Source organism: Leptodactylus fuscus, chromosome 9 (assembly GCF_031893055.1).
Source record: "Leptodactylus fuscus isolate aLepFus1 chromosome 9, aLepFus1.hap2, whole genome shotgun sequence".
Lineage (NCBI taxonomy): Eukaryota > Metazoa > Chordata > Amphibia > Anura > Leptodactylidae > Leptodactylus > Leptodactylus fuscus.
The window spans coordinates 33,515,285-33,530,104 of record NC_134273.1 but is presented as its reverse complement, the minus strand read 5'-3'; positions in this window follow the sequence as shown (position 1 = coordinate 33,530,104).

The following is a 14,820-nucleotide window of genomic DNA, read 5'->3' as shown; positions in this document are numbered from 1 at the left end:
GTAGTCTTCAGACTTCATAATGCCATGCACACGGTCAAGCAGTCCAGTGCCAGAGGCAGCAAAGCAACCCCAAAACATCAGGGAACCTCCGCCATGTTTGACTGCAGAGACCGTGTTCTTTTCTTTGAAGGCCTCTTTTTTTCCTGTAAACTCTATGTTGATCCCTTTTCCCAAAAAGCTCTACTTTTGTCTCATCTGACCAGAGAACATTCTTCCAAAATGTTTTTGGCTTTCTCAGGTAAGTTTTGGCAAACTCCAGCATGGCTTTTTTATGTCTCTGGGTAAGAAGTGGGGTCTTCCTGGGTATCCTACCATACAGTCCCTTCTCATTCAGACGCCGACGGATAGTACAGGTTGACACTGTTGTACCCTCGGACTGCAGGGAAGCTTGAACTTGTTTGGATGTTAGTCGAGGTTCTTTATCCACCATCCGCATAATCTTGCGTTGAAATCTCTCGTCAATTTTTCTTTTCCGTCTTTAGGGAGGTTAGCAACAGTGCCATGGGCTTTAAACTTCTTGTTGACACTGCGCATGGTAGACACAGGTACATTCAGGTCTTTGGAGATGGACTTGTAGCCTTGAGATTGCTCATGCTTCCTCACAATTTTGCTTCTCAAGTCCTCAGACAGTTCTTTGGTCTTTTTTCTTTTCCTCCATGCTCAATGTGGTACACACAAGGATACAGGACAGAGGTTGAGTCAACATTAATCCATTTCAACTGGCTGCAAGTGTGATTTAGTTATTGCCACCACTTGTTAGGTGCCTCAGGTAAGTAATAGGTGCTGTTAATTACACAAATTAGAAAAGCATCACATGATTTTTCAAACAGTGCCAATACTTTTGTCCACCCCCTTTTTATGTTTGGTGTGGAATTATATCCAATTTGGCTTTTTGACAATATTTTTTTGTGGTTTTCCTTTGAAGACAAATTAAATGAAGAAAATAATACCAAAGAATTTGTGATTGCAATAATTTTCTGGAAGAAAATGAGTATTATCTGACAGAATTGCAGGGGTGCCAATACTTTTGGCCAACACTGTACACTGCTCAAAAAAATAAAGGGAACACTCAAATAACACATCCTATATCTGAATGAATGAAATATTCTCATTGAATACTTTGTTCTGTACAAAGTTGAATGTGATGGCAACAAAATCACACAAAAATCATCAATGGAAATCAAATTTATTAACCAATGTAGGCCTGGATTTGGAGTCGTTTCCCCCCAAATCAAAGTGGAAAAACACACTACAGGAACTTTCCTGAACTTTCATGTAATGTCCTTAAAACATGTCAAAATGAGGCTCAGTAGTGTGTGGCCTCCACGTGCCTGTATGACCTCCCTACAATGCCTGGGCATGCTCCTGATGATTGTGGATGGTCTCATGAGGGATCTCCTTCCAGACCTGCGCTAAAGCTTCTGCCAACTCCTGGACAGTCTATGGTGCAACGTGACACTTGTGACTGGAGCGAGACATGATGTCTCAGATGTGCTCAATCGGATTCAGGTCTGGGGAAGGGACGGGCCAGTCCATAGCTTCAATGCCTTCATCTGCAGGAACTGCTAACACACTCCAGCCACATGAGGTCTGGTATTGTCCTGCATTATGAGAAACCGAGGGCCAACTGCACCAGCATATGGTCTCACAAGGAGTCTGAGGATCTAATCTCCGTACCTAATGGCAGTCAGGCTACCTCTGGCGAGCACATGGAGGGCTGTGTGTCCCTCCAAAGAAATGCCACCCAACACCATTACTGACCCACTGCCAAACCGGTCATGCTGAAGGATGTCGCAGGCAGCAGATCGCTCTCCACGGCATCTCCAGACGTGAAAGTGACACTCATATAATGTAAAGTAGTCAGTGTACAGCTTGTATAACAGTGTAAATTTGCCATCTGAATCACTCAACACACAGCTATTAATGTTTGAACTCCTGGCAATAAAAGTGAAAATGGACAAATTGTGCCACAAGTGTCAATATCTTGTGTGGCCACCATTACTTTCCATTACTGCCTTAACCCTCTTGGGGATGTCATTCACTAGAGTGTCAGAGGTTGCAACTGGAATCTTCTTCCACTCCTCCATGATGACATGACGGAGCTGGTGGATCTTAGAGTCCTTGTGTTCCTCCACCTTCTGTTTGAGGATGCCCCATAGATGCTCTGGTCTGGAGAGTTGATTGACCAGTCCAGCACATTTACCTTTAGTTTCTTTAGCAAGAAAGTGATCATCTTGGTTGTGTGTTTGGGGTTGTTATCATGTTGGAATACTGCCCTGTGGCCCAGTTTCTGAAGGGTGGGGATAATACTCTGATTCAGTATGTCACAGTACATGTTGGCATTCATGGTTACCCCAATATATTGTAGCTAACCATTCATACAGCCCCAAACCATGGCACTCCCACTACTATGCTTTATCTCAAAATCTAAAATGTTAAATGTCTCACTCCCTAAGGAAGAAGCAGATACACTGGCTAAATCCTCCCCTTTTCAATGGAAGAGTAGTACCATTACATACTTAGGTATACACTTACCTGTAGACCCTAATGACATATTTAGACATAATTATTTGCCTCTTCTTAGAGACATCAAAAAACTACTGGCCGACTATGATCTGGATTGGCAGGAGAAATCTCCTACAGACCTACATTGGGTCAAGAATAGTCTATACTCTTCAAATGCTACCTATTCACGTCCCCCCCACCTACTTCCACTCAATACGTAGATTGTTCTCTCTCTATTTATGGTAGAAAAAACTCCCAGGATCTTTCTTCTTCCTTACTAAAAGCAAAAGAGAAGGTGGCTTAGCAGCCCCAGATATGCAAACGTACAACAGGGCGATCTAGCTTTCACGATGGATGTCCCATACATATCCAATCAAATGCCCTTCGCTAACTGCATTAGAGGAAGCCCATCATGGCCCTAGCATGCTAAGAAAACTGTGGCTGCCTGACTTAAAAGAGTTAAAAAACCCTGAATATGACCTACTCTTGAAAGGACCAGCCAAGACCTGGCTTATATACAGAGAATCCATTGCCTCTGGCCTCTTGAGCCTCACCCCTAGTACCAGCTAACCTACTCCCTCTCCTTATGAAATTCCGAACCACAACTCCACCAGACTGGTTGTCGAAATTAAGGTGTCTAAGACTAGACGATCTCATGTCGAATGGGTCTCCTCTCACATTAGAGGAACTTCAACAAAAAATACCTTCAGTGAAATTAAATTTTTTGAATTATGCGCATTTTGAACACTTAGTCTCAGATTTCATGAAAAAGGAGAAACTCTCGAGACCACTGGCCCCTTTTGAGAAAAACATCGTCTCTACCTACTGCTAAATTTAGCTAGGAAACTATCCGTCTTTAAGACTTGCATAATGCACACCAGCAAACTATCTAAACCCACGTATCTCCGTTCCTGGGAGACAGACTTAGGGTAAGTTCACGCAGAGTTTTTTGGTCAGGATTTTGAGGCAGTATCCGCCTCAAAATCCTGACCAAAAAGACGGCTCCCATTGAAATCAATGGGAGCGGCTCAGGAGTTTTTTTCCGGAAGCCGGAAGAAACAGAAAAAAAGAAGTGTGGTGCTCATTCTTCAAGCCGAGTCGCCTTGCAATTCGGCCTGAAGACACTCCATCCTCTGGACTAGGCCCATTCATTTGGCCTAATCCGGAGCGGATTGCGCGGCTGGATGCCAGTGCAGTGTACCGGCTTTCAGTCGTGGATACCCGGTTTTTGGACTGGAACCTGAGGCGGCCTCCGCCCCAGGTTCCGGTCCAAAAATCTCTGTGTGAACTTACCCTTAAAGGTCACCTTCACAGATCAGTAAACTACCTTTATCCTATCCCATTCACATGGATTTTCCACCTGTGTGAGACAAATCACTCATCTCGTTACAATGGCTCCAAACAATCCCCCAGAGCATTCAGATGTGGAGAGAAAAAATCCACCAGATAGCTAGGTTTGAGAAGCTAATAATCTGGAAGGATAGGACCCATGATACATACAACCAGATCTGGGCTCCTTGGTGGTGAAACTGCACGAGAAAAAATGTGTATACACATACAGTCCACAGCTCACCAACAATAAAGAGAGGCAGTGTATACCTTGAGTGCACGAAAAAATACACCCCCGGCTGGGGCAAATAATGTCCAAAACAAACAACGAAATTTTCAGCACAGAAGGTGTTAAAATAAAACTGAACTTTTATTTAAGGAAGCATGAAAAAATGGGTACCAGATATAGGAGTCAAAAAAAGAGAAAAACTCACGTAGTCAATTCCATATATCAATGTGCATGTGTAAACAAAGCAGACAGACCTACGGGTTTCAGGACGTCCGTCCCTTACTCATGGCAATGTTGGTATGTCTGAATAACCCAGCATGCAACTGGCACATAATTAAAAAACAGTTAATGCTAAAAACAATTGCACAAAACAACATGCTAAACAAATATAAGTACATACTATGAAAAACATTTTATACGGAGGACTACTGTTGACAGAAATGTAACAAATCTAACAATCTATCATCACGATGGAACCAGGTCTTTAAGGGAAAAGGAAAGTATGTAGGTCCCTGATCGTATTGGACCATAAATCAAAGAGTGAAAACATAAGGATCACTACACTTCTATACAAACAAACTCTTAGGGTGAATTCACACTGAGTAAACGCTAGCTTATTCTGAACGTAAAACACGTTCAGAATAAGCGGCGTCTAAAGCAGCTCCATTCATTTCTATGGGAGCGGGGATACGAGCGCTCCCCATAGAAATGAATGGGCTGCTTTTTTCACTCCGTGCAGTCCCATTGAAGTGAATGGGGAGTGCCGGCGTATACGGCAAGCTCTGCTCATGCCGGAGCGTACACGCCGGCACTCCCCATTCACTTCAATGGGACTGCACGGAGTGAAAGAAGCAGCCCATTCATTTCTATGGGGAGCGCTCGTATCCCCGCTCCCATAGAAATGAATGGAGCTGCTTTAGACGCCGCTTATTCTGAACGTGTTTTACGTTCAGAATAAGCTAGCGTTTACTCAGTGTGAATTCACCCTTAGATAAGAAAGAATGACCATAAAACATATAGAAAGGATACTCACCAAAAGTCGTAGACTTTAATGCCTTCCTATAGCGCATATAGATTGTTCTTTGTAGCTACCTCCACTACTTCCTTCCCCCCACCCCCCTCCACCTTCACTTATCTCACTAAACATTTGTTTTCTGGATAAAATTCCAGTTTTTTGTACTGTCATGACTACACTTAGTATTTTTGACTGTAATGTTTGATGATTGCCCTAACGCTGTTATTGCTCGCTGTTATCATTTTGACAATTTCAGTAATTGGATACAAAGAAATTTCCTAAAAGGTTTCATTACTTTTTTACTGTGAACTACCTACATGTAAATGTTGTAAAAATTCAATAAAATCAGAATTGAAAAAAAAAAAAAAAAAAAAAGGAAACCAATTCAATACAATACTGTTGCAGGCTAGCAAAACCTTTAACAGGGTGCTATTCACATTACAACCACATGGTGGCCATACAAGCATATGGCATAGACATAAGAGCAATAATACTTCTCAAAATGTCATAAATAACTTCAGTTTTCTAGTGCAAATGATTAGAGATGAGCGAGTAGTGATATATTCGATATTCGATATTCGTTTTGAGTAACCCCTCAATATTCGACTATTCGACCGAATATCAAATCCCATTATAGTCTATTGGGAAATTATGCTAATTTCAGGGGAAACCACAATTCGACTACGGAGGGTCACCAAGTCCACAATAACACCCAGAGTCGGACTGGCCCGCCGGGGAACCGGGGAATCCCCCGGTGGGCCCCGGCCCCCGAGCCTTGACTGTCAGTAAGCTCGGGGCCCCAGGCTGCCGGCAGCGTTGTAATTACTAAAGATGGCCGGCTGCCGGCAGTTTCCCAGGGCCCCGACACTTACACAGAGGGGCCTCCTGCCAGTGGTATACGTTCCCTATTAATAAAGGAAAAGCATACATCGGGACTCGGGAGCACACCAGGGGCAGCAGCTCTCCCTGCAATCTTTAGAAGCGATCTCACTGCAAGCCGGGACTTCCCCCCCCTCCCCCTCCCTGCAGTGAGTCATCGCTTACATCGGACCGTGTGGGGACAGAGGAGTCTGCTGCTGCTGCTGCAATGATCCACAAATGTGAGTATAGAGTATATTTTTTTTCTTTTTTGGGGGGTAAAATGTAATAATTAATATGTATATGTGTACATTTGTTTAACCCTCAAGTCCTATCATGGTGTCTGTCATACACCACTACCATACACATATCATTATGATAGACACCATGATAGTACTTAAGGGTTAAAGTCTGTATCTCTATACTGTGTGAGGACTGTATGTTTGTATACAGGTATGTGTGTGTATATACAGTATGCTATAATAATGTGTGAGTGTATGTATATATGGGAGTATACATGGTATATGAGTGTATAGAAATGTCTATATGCTAATTATATATACACTCACCGGCCACTTTATTAGGTACACCATGCTAGTAACGGGTTGGACCCCCTTTTGCCTTCAGAACTGCCTCAATTCTTCGTGGCATAGATTCAACAAGGTGCTGGAAGCATTCCTCAGAGATTTTGGTCCATATTGACATGATGGCATCACACAGTTGCCGCAGATTTGTCGGCTGCACATCCATGATGCGAATCTCCCGTTCCACCACATCCCAAAGATGCTCTATTGGATTGAGATCTGGTGACTGTGGAGGCCATTGGAGTACAGTGAACTCATTGTCATGTTCAAGAAACCAGTCTGAGATGATTCCAGCTTTATGACATGGCGCATTATCCTGCTGAAAGTAGCCATCAGATGTTGGGTACATTGTGGTCATAAAGGGATGGACATGGTCAGCAACAATACTCAGGTAGGCTTTGGCGTTGCAACGATGCTCAATTGGTACCAAGGGGCCCAAAGAGTGCCAAGAAAATATTCCCCACACCATGACGCCACCACCACCAGCCTGAACTGTTGATACAAGGCAGGATGGATCCATGCTTTCATGTTGTTGACGCCAAATTCTGACCCTACCATCCGAATGTCGCAGCAGAAATTGAGACTCATCAGACCAGCCAACGTTTTTCCAATCTTCAATTGTCCAATTTCGATGAGCTTGTGCAAATTGTAGCCTCAGTTTCCTGTTCTTAGCTGAAAGGAGTGGCACCCGGTGTGGTCTTCTGCTGCTGTAGCCCATCTGCCACAAAGTTCGACGTACTGTGCATTCAGAGATGCTCTTCTGGCTACCTTGGTTGTAACGGGTGGCTATTTGAGTCACTGTTGCCTTTCTATCAGCTCGAAGAAGAAGCTCTGCAGGAAAAACTGATATGTTGCTGCCGGGGTTTTCCTGCAGAGCTTTTTTGCTGTGGGACGCTGTGTTAGGTCTTATCCTTATAGTGTGATGTACAGTATATTGAGATGTTAAAGAGGAGCTTTCACCTCCTGGGGCACATGCGGTTTTATATACCGCTACAAAGCAGACAGTGCGCTGAATTCAGTGCAGCTTTCCCGTTCTGTGCCCCTGGTTAGAGCTATTGGTCCCGGTACCGTAGCTCTTCACTGTCAGAAGAACGTCACAGAATGTGAAAGCTGCACTGAATTCAGCACACTGTCGTCTTTCTAGCGGTGTATTAAACCGCATGTGCCCCAAATGGTGAAAGGTCCTCTTTAAGGATTAGGCGCAACAGTGAGATGCAGTGTTTTTCATTGAGCTTTTGGGCCCAGCGCCCCGTTATCCTCCTGCCTGTGTCTGTTCAGTCTCATGGCCTTATTTCTGGAAATCCTGTATCTAATTGGTTTCAGTGGTCCCATGAGGTGCAGGACTCCCAGCATGGAGGTGCCGGCATGAGACTAAATGGACATTGGCGGCAGACAATGGAGCAATGGGGACAGGTGAAGGCGCTTTCTATTTATTTATTTTTTATTTTACACCTCCCGCCCGGCACATGGGTTGATCCAATTCCTGGACAAATCTTTAAAAGGATTTATCCATTGTTATAATATTGATGGTCTGTCCTTAGGATAGGCCATCAATATTACATCTGTGATGATACAACAGCCAGGACCTCTGCAGATCAGCTCTTCCAGGACAGTGTGGCTACAGGTAATGGTAACATTTCTAGGAGCTGCGCTGTTCACTTTCCATACAGAGTGTAGCAGTAGGTTTAGGTAGTATGTTGTTGCACATTGTATGGCAGATGAGCAGCATGGCTCCCGAGATGGTATTACCTTTAGCTGCCCTGTCTCGGTATCGCTGGTCTGCAGGGTCCTGATGGTGGGCCCCTAGAAACAATTCCACTGGTGGGCCCTAGACACCCCAGTCCGACCCTGATAACACCCCAGGAAATGATGCCAACACCTCTGCAATGCAACTGGGACAGCAGGGGAAGCATGCCTGAGGGCATCTAACACACCCAGGTCCCAGTATTACCCCAATATCACAGCCTATCAACTAGACACTTTCCAAACTCAATAGAATCTCTATGAAAGTGGAAAAATACTTGGGAACCTTCTTTCCTCCACAGTAGTATGGACAGAAACACAAATTTAAAGCTAAAGAAACATTAGCATGCACCCTTTTAAATCACGTTGCCCATGACAACCACACATGGCATAGGCAATGGGAAACCCAAAAGCCCCCACCATTAACTGTCATTGTTTATGTGTGTGTGTGTGTGTGTGTGTGTGTGTGTGTGTGTGTGTGTGTGTGTGTGTGTGTGATGTGGTGAGACCTTCAAAAATTACTTTTCTGGCCCTTCACGTGAGCCCTTCCAAATTAACTTAGAGGCCCTTAAGCTGAGATACCAGCAGAGAGGGAGGCCCTTGAGGTGACTTGAGCCTCTTACCAGCAGAGTTTTACTATTTGGCCCTTCGGGGTGAGCCCTAAAACATTAATGGTTTTTTAACTATTTATTTATGGTGAAGGTGGTGGTGTTGGAGGAGGATGAGGACATGGAGGAGGACGAGGAACTTGTGTGCTGGCACAGACACATGGAACTGTGTCTCGTCAGTACTGTGGATGGCACATGCTGGTTCCGGGTCCACAATATCTGCTATCCACCCTGGTATAGGTTCCTGGTGCTCGGGCTTCGTCAGCATTATACCCTGCACCCCACTTGATGTTGTGGCACTGCTGGCTGCCCCTCTCCAGTATATAATTGGAGTCGAGCAGCTGCGGCCTGGATCCCCAGCTGGATTTCCTCGTCCACGTCCTCGTCCCCTTGTGCTACTGAGGAGGGGCACTGCTGGCAGCCCCTCTCCAGTACCTGGACTGTGGACTGGATCTCCAGCTGGATTTCCACATCAACGTGCCCGCCCCCGGCCCTTGATGCTATTCTGACACATCATTGGCAGGTTCAGTGTATGTATACACTGTTCCTGCAGTATAGCTTTGAAAAGAGCTGTTGTTTTTCACTTTTCCTGCGTAGCACAAGCTAAACTTTCTCTCTCACCCTGCTCACGATGTCTTTCCCTAGCTCTCCAAACCACATCTGACACGAACATGGCTGACACTATTCCTATAAATCGGAGGTCACCTGATTTCGCCAGCCAATGACTTTTTCCTTTTTTTTTTTTTTTTTTTTTGATGCCTACGTTTTCCTGCTTCCTGTGCCACCTTTCCTGCACAGTTATTGATTAAAAAACCCAGCTGGATTTCCACATCCACGTCCCCGTCCTCGTCCCCTTGTGCTAATGACAAGGGGCACTGCTGGCAGCCCCTCTCCAGTAGCTGGACTGTGGACTGGATCCCCAGCTGGATTTCCACATCCCCGTCCCTTGATGCCAGGGGTGAACCTACCTTATTCGCCGCCCGAGGCGGACGACAGAAAGCCCCCCCCCCCCGCGGGATCAGGGGGCGGAGCAAAGGCGGCAGGGCGGAGCGAAGGGTCGTGGCAGGCGTTGGCAGGCAGGGAGAGTACCTGCTCTCTGCATGAGCGTGAGGGGAGGCCACTGGAGCAGCACTGCGTCCACAGGGCCTCCCCAATCCACCGCTCGGTGATGGTGACGCTAAGCCAGTCCAGGACAGCTTGTCCTGGACTGGCTTAGGTAAGCAAAAATGCCACCCTCCCCGGGGCCCTGGCATAGCGCCGCCTGAAGCGGTCGCTTCAGGTCGCCTCATGGGAGGTGCGGCGCTGCTTGATGCTACCCTGATGCATCTTTGGCAGGTTCATTGTATGTACACTGTTCCTGCACTGTAGCTCTAAAAAGAGATGTTCTGTTAATTGTAATTTTTCCTGTCTAGCAGTGTCTAAACTCTATCTCACCCTCAATACAATGTCTCTCCCTATCTCACAAAAACGCATCTGACATGAACATGGCTGACACTATCCTTATAAATCTGAGGTCACCTGATTTAGCCAGCCAATGACTTTTTCCTATTTTTTTTTTTTTTTTAATGCCTACGTTTTCCTTCTTCCTGTGCCACCTTCCCTGCACAGTTATTGGTGAAAAAAAAGCACCACGGAAGGTGGGAGGGGATACAAATTTTTCGTTTACCACGTGGTATTCGACTGGAATCGAATATGTTGAATACCTTAAAATTCGATCGAATATCTACTCAATCGAACGGTATTCGCTCATCTCTACAAATGATTTAATAAAACCCCTTCAAAATGTATACTACTAATTTATAACTACATTTTAGAAACATGGCATACACTTTATTTGTGATATAGCGAAAGGGGTTCGATTTCCAAAAAATCATAAAAAAATAAAGTGGTGTTGTAAAAAAAAAATATTAGAAACCATATCATCCGTACTGCGTGCAAAGTTTTACCTTCTAAACTGAAGCCTTTCTGAAGCAACAGGCTAGTGCAGGAGTCCCCAACCAACATTTCGCGGACCAGGACCAGGCCCTTGGAGGCCTTTGCCGATCTGCGGGCGGGACAGCGGGCTGGCCTCAGTCTTAGCCAGATACTTTGCGCTAGGCTATGTTGTTATGGAAACATTTAAACTATCGGGTAGCATGCCGTCCTGTGGCTTCTAAGGACGTCGCACTACCCAATAGTTTACACATTACAATGGCATGAAGTATCTAGCATTGGTGTTGGGCCCGCCCGCCTACCCCACAGAGCATCACGGGGAGAGCCTTTCCGTCCACACGATGGAGAATGCCTATAACTCCACCCCATATGACCAAAGTCCTGCCCATTTCCCACCCCCACATGGCCCTGCCGGGCTATGGTGAAATGGTCTTGCTTGAATTCGGTTCCTGGTGCAAAACATGTTGGGGACTACTGGGCTAGAGTATAGTCTACACATTTTTCTATGAATACAAAGTGATAGTTAATAATTAAAATCAATAAATAATTAGTGTAAATGAGTGAATACAATTCATAGAGAGCACATATATTGACAACATAGAGGAGATGTAGGTTTTGAGTGTGACCCACACAGGCCACTGAACACTGAACCACAACAGCCAGTAGAGCCAGCAACTATGTAGCTCGGTGTTCACCTGTAAGTGGCATCTCCAGGTCATTCTTTAGCTACCAACCAAAAGACTCCAGGGTACCCCCCTATATAGATGAATACTCAAAAATGTTATCAAACCATTATATTTATTAAATAATAAAAGAACAAGAAAGAAAAATAACAAATCTCAGCCCCTGTTCTGGCAGGTGAGTCATCCAAGATGGTGAATACAAGTGGACATCTGTGAAAAAAGGAAAAAATACAGTGTTAGTATTACTAGGGATTATAGATCTAGGCGGTCTGATACATTGTAATTTGAAAAATTTGTTTAAGAGTTTTTGTTTGTTTGTTTTGTTTACCAATATACACTCACCGGCCACTTTATTAGGTACACCTGTCCAACTGCTCGTTAACACTTCATTTCTAATCAGCCAATCACATGGCGGCAACTCAGTGCATTTAGGCATGTAGACATGGTCAAGACAATCTCCTGCAGTTCAAACCGAGCATCAGTATGGGGAAGAAAGGTGATTTGAGTGCCTTTGAACGTGGCATGGTTGTTGGTGCCAGAAGGGCTGGTCTGAGTATTTCAGAAACTGCTGATCTACTGGGATTTTCACGCACAACCATCTCTAGGGTTTACAGAGAATGGTCCGAAAAAGAAAAAACATCCAGTGAGCGGCAGTTCTGTGGGCGGAAATGCGTTGTTGATGCCAGAGGTCAGAGGAGAATGGCCAGACTGGTTCGAGCTGATAGAAAGGCAACAGTGACTCAAATAGCCACCCGTTACAACCAAGGTAGCCAGAAGAGCATCTCTGAACGCACAGTACGTCGAACTTTGAGGCAGATGGGCTACAGCAGCAGAAGAACACACTGGGTGCCACTCCTTTCAGCTAAGAACAGGAAACTGAGGCTACAATTTGCACAAGCTCATCGAAATTGGACAATTGAAGATTGGAAAAACGTTGCCTGGTCTGATGAGTCTCGATTTCTGCTGCGACATTCGGATGGTAGGGTCAGAATTTGGCGTCAACAACATGAAAGGATGGATCCATCCTGCCTTGTATCAACGGTTCAGGCTGGTGGTGGTGGTGTCATGGTGTGGGGAATATTTTCTTGGCACTCTTTGGGCCCCTTGGTACCAATTGAGCATCGTTGCAACGCCAAAGCCTACCTGAGTATTGTTGCTGACCATGTCCATCCCTTTATGACCACAATGTACCCAACATCTGATGGCTACTTTCAGCAGGATAATGCGCCATGTCATAAAGCTGGAATCATCTCAGACTGGTTTCTTGAACATGACAATGAGTTCACTGTACTCCGATGGCCTCCACAGTCACCAGATCTCAATCCAATAGAGCATCTTTGGGATGTGGTGGAACGGGAGATTCGCATCATGGATGTGCAGCCGACAAATCTGCGGCAACTGTGTGATGCCATCATGTCAATATGGACCAAAATCTCTGAGGAATGCTTCCAGCACCTTGTTGAATCTATGCCACGAAGAATTGAGGCAGTTCTGAAGGCAAAAGGGGGTCCAACCCGTTACTAGCATGGTGTACCTAATAAAGTGGCCGGTGAGTGTTTATGTTACCAGCAATGTATGAAATCCAGCATTCTATAGAACACTTAAAACTAGCCGGCAATGTATGAAACGATTTATCATTTCACACATTGCCTAGGCATGCTATACAATGCTGAATGAGAAGCTGACAAAGTATGAAATGCTAGGCGACCTTCATTCTCGCTTCGCTTCTAGCATAAAACCACTCCATTGTGGTCCACTAAGATCGGACCACATTGGAGACTGCTATGGTCCAATCTTAGACTCCACCTCCTCACAGACGAGCCTCCAGCAGAACCAGCGTTGATTGGTCGAATGCTGTACACTGGCCAATCAACGCTGGTCAATTCATTCCTATGACAAAAAAAGTCAGCTCCCTCATAACAGCAAGCTGCCAGCTCTCCCGACTAGCAAGGATGAGCCTGCTGCAGGACCAGCGTTGATTTGCCGAATGCTATCCACTGTATAGCATTAGGCCAATCAACGCTGGTTCTGAATTGAATATTTACTGCGAATAGCTAGCAGTATTCGATCGAGTACGAATATTTTGAATACTGTAGTATTCGATTGAATACCTACTCAATCGAATACTACTCGCTCATCTCTAACATAGATATCACAGAAGAATTTTCCTTTTGGGAGTCTTCTCTATGATCCAGAATGGTGAGCCACTCTATACAGAGGACGTCTTTTACAAGTGTCAGAGTCAAGTCAATGTCAAGACAATACACTTTTTTTGGGGGGTACTAGACAATATTATTCTGTGAGTGGGCACCTATAGGTCATTAAAAATGTATAGCAGTGTATAGCATTTGGCCAATCAGCGCTGGTTCTGCAGCAGGCTCATCTTTGCTAGTCGGGAGAGCTGGCAGCTTGCGTTATGCGGGAGCTGATTTTTTCTCATAGGAATGCATTGACCAGCGTTGATTGGCCGAATTCTATACATTGTACAGCATTCAGCCAATCAACGTTTGTTCTGCCGGAGGCTCATCTGTGATGAGGCAGAGTCTAAGATCGGACCACAGCAGTCTTCATTGTGGTCCAACGAGTAAGGGCCGGTTCACATTAGTGCTTGCCTCCCGTCCGGAAGGAGTCCGCAGGAGGACCCCCCGAATGGAATATCAGCGCAACTGCAAGCGCTGTGCAGTTAAAGCGCACGGACCTCATAGACTATAATGGGGTCTGTGTGCTTGCCGCGCACTGCCCGCACGAATCATTCGTGCGGGCAGTGCGCTGCAAGTACACAGACCCCGTTATAGTCTATGGGGTCCATGCGCTTTAACTGCACAGCGCTCCTCCTAAACACTCTCCTCCTGCTACTCGTGGACTTGGTGACTCTCCTTTAGTCGAATAGTGGTTTCCCCTGAAACGAGCATTTTTTCCCATAGACTATAATGGGATTCGATATTTGATCGAGTAGTCCAATATTGAGGCTCTACTCGAAATATCACCTCTAGTAATAATCAAAATAATAAAGAGGGGAAAACATACAGAGTAAAGTCACTGATGGGGCATTATACTGTATGGGGGCACTAATGTTTAATAAGTCATCTGCACACAATAAAATGCTTCTTTTTTCCCCAATACTGTATAATGCCACATTAGTAACCCCCCCTACCCCGAGTATAATATCCCTTATTGACCCCCACAGAGTATAATGCTGCATTAGTGTCCCCCACATAGTATTATGCTTGCTATTGCCCCCCACACGATATAATGCACGATTATAATGTGTGGAGGTATATATATGACATTATTCCATGTGATTCTTGTTAGCAGCAGGAGCAGACTGTTAGCC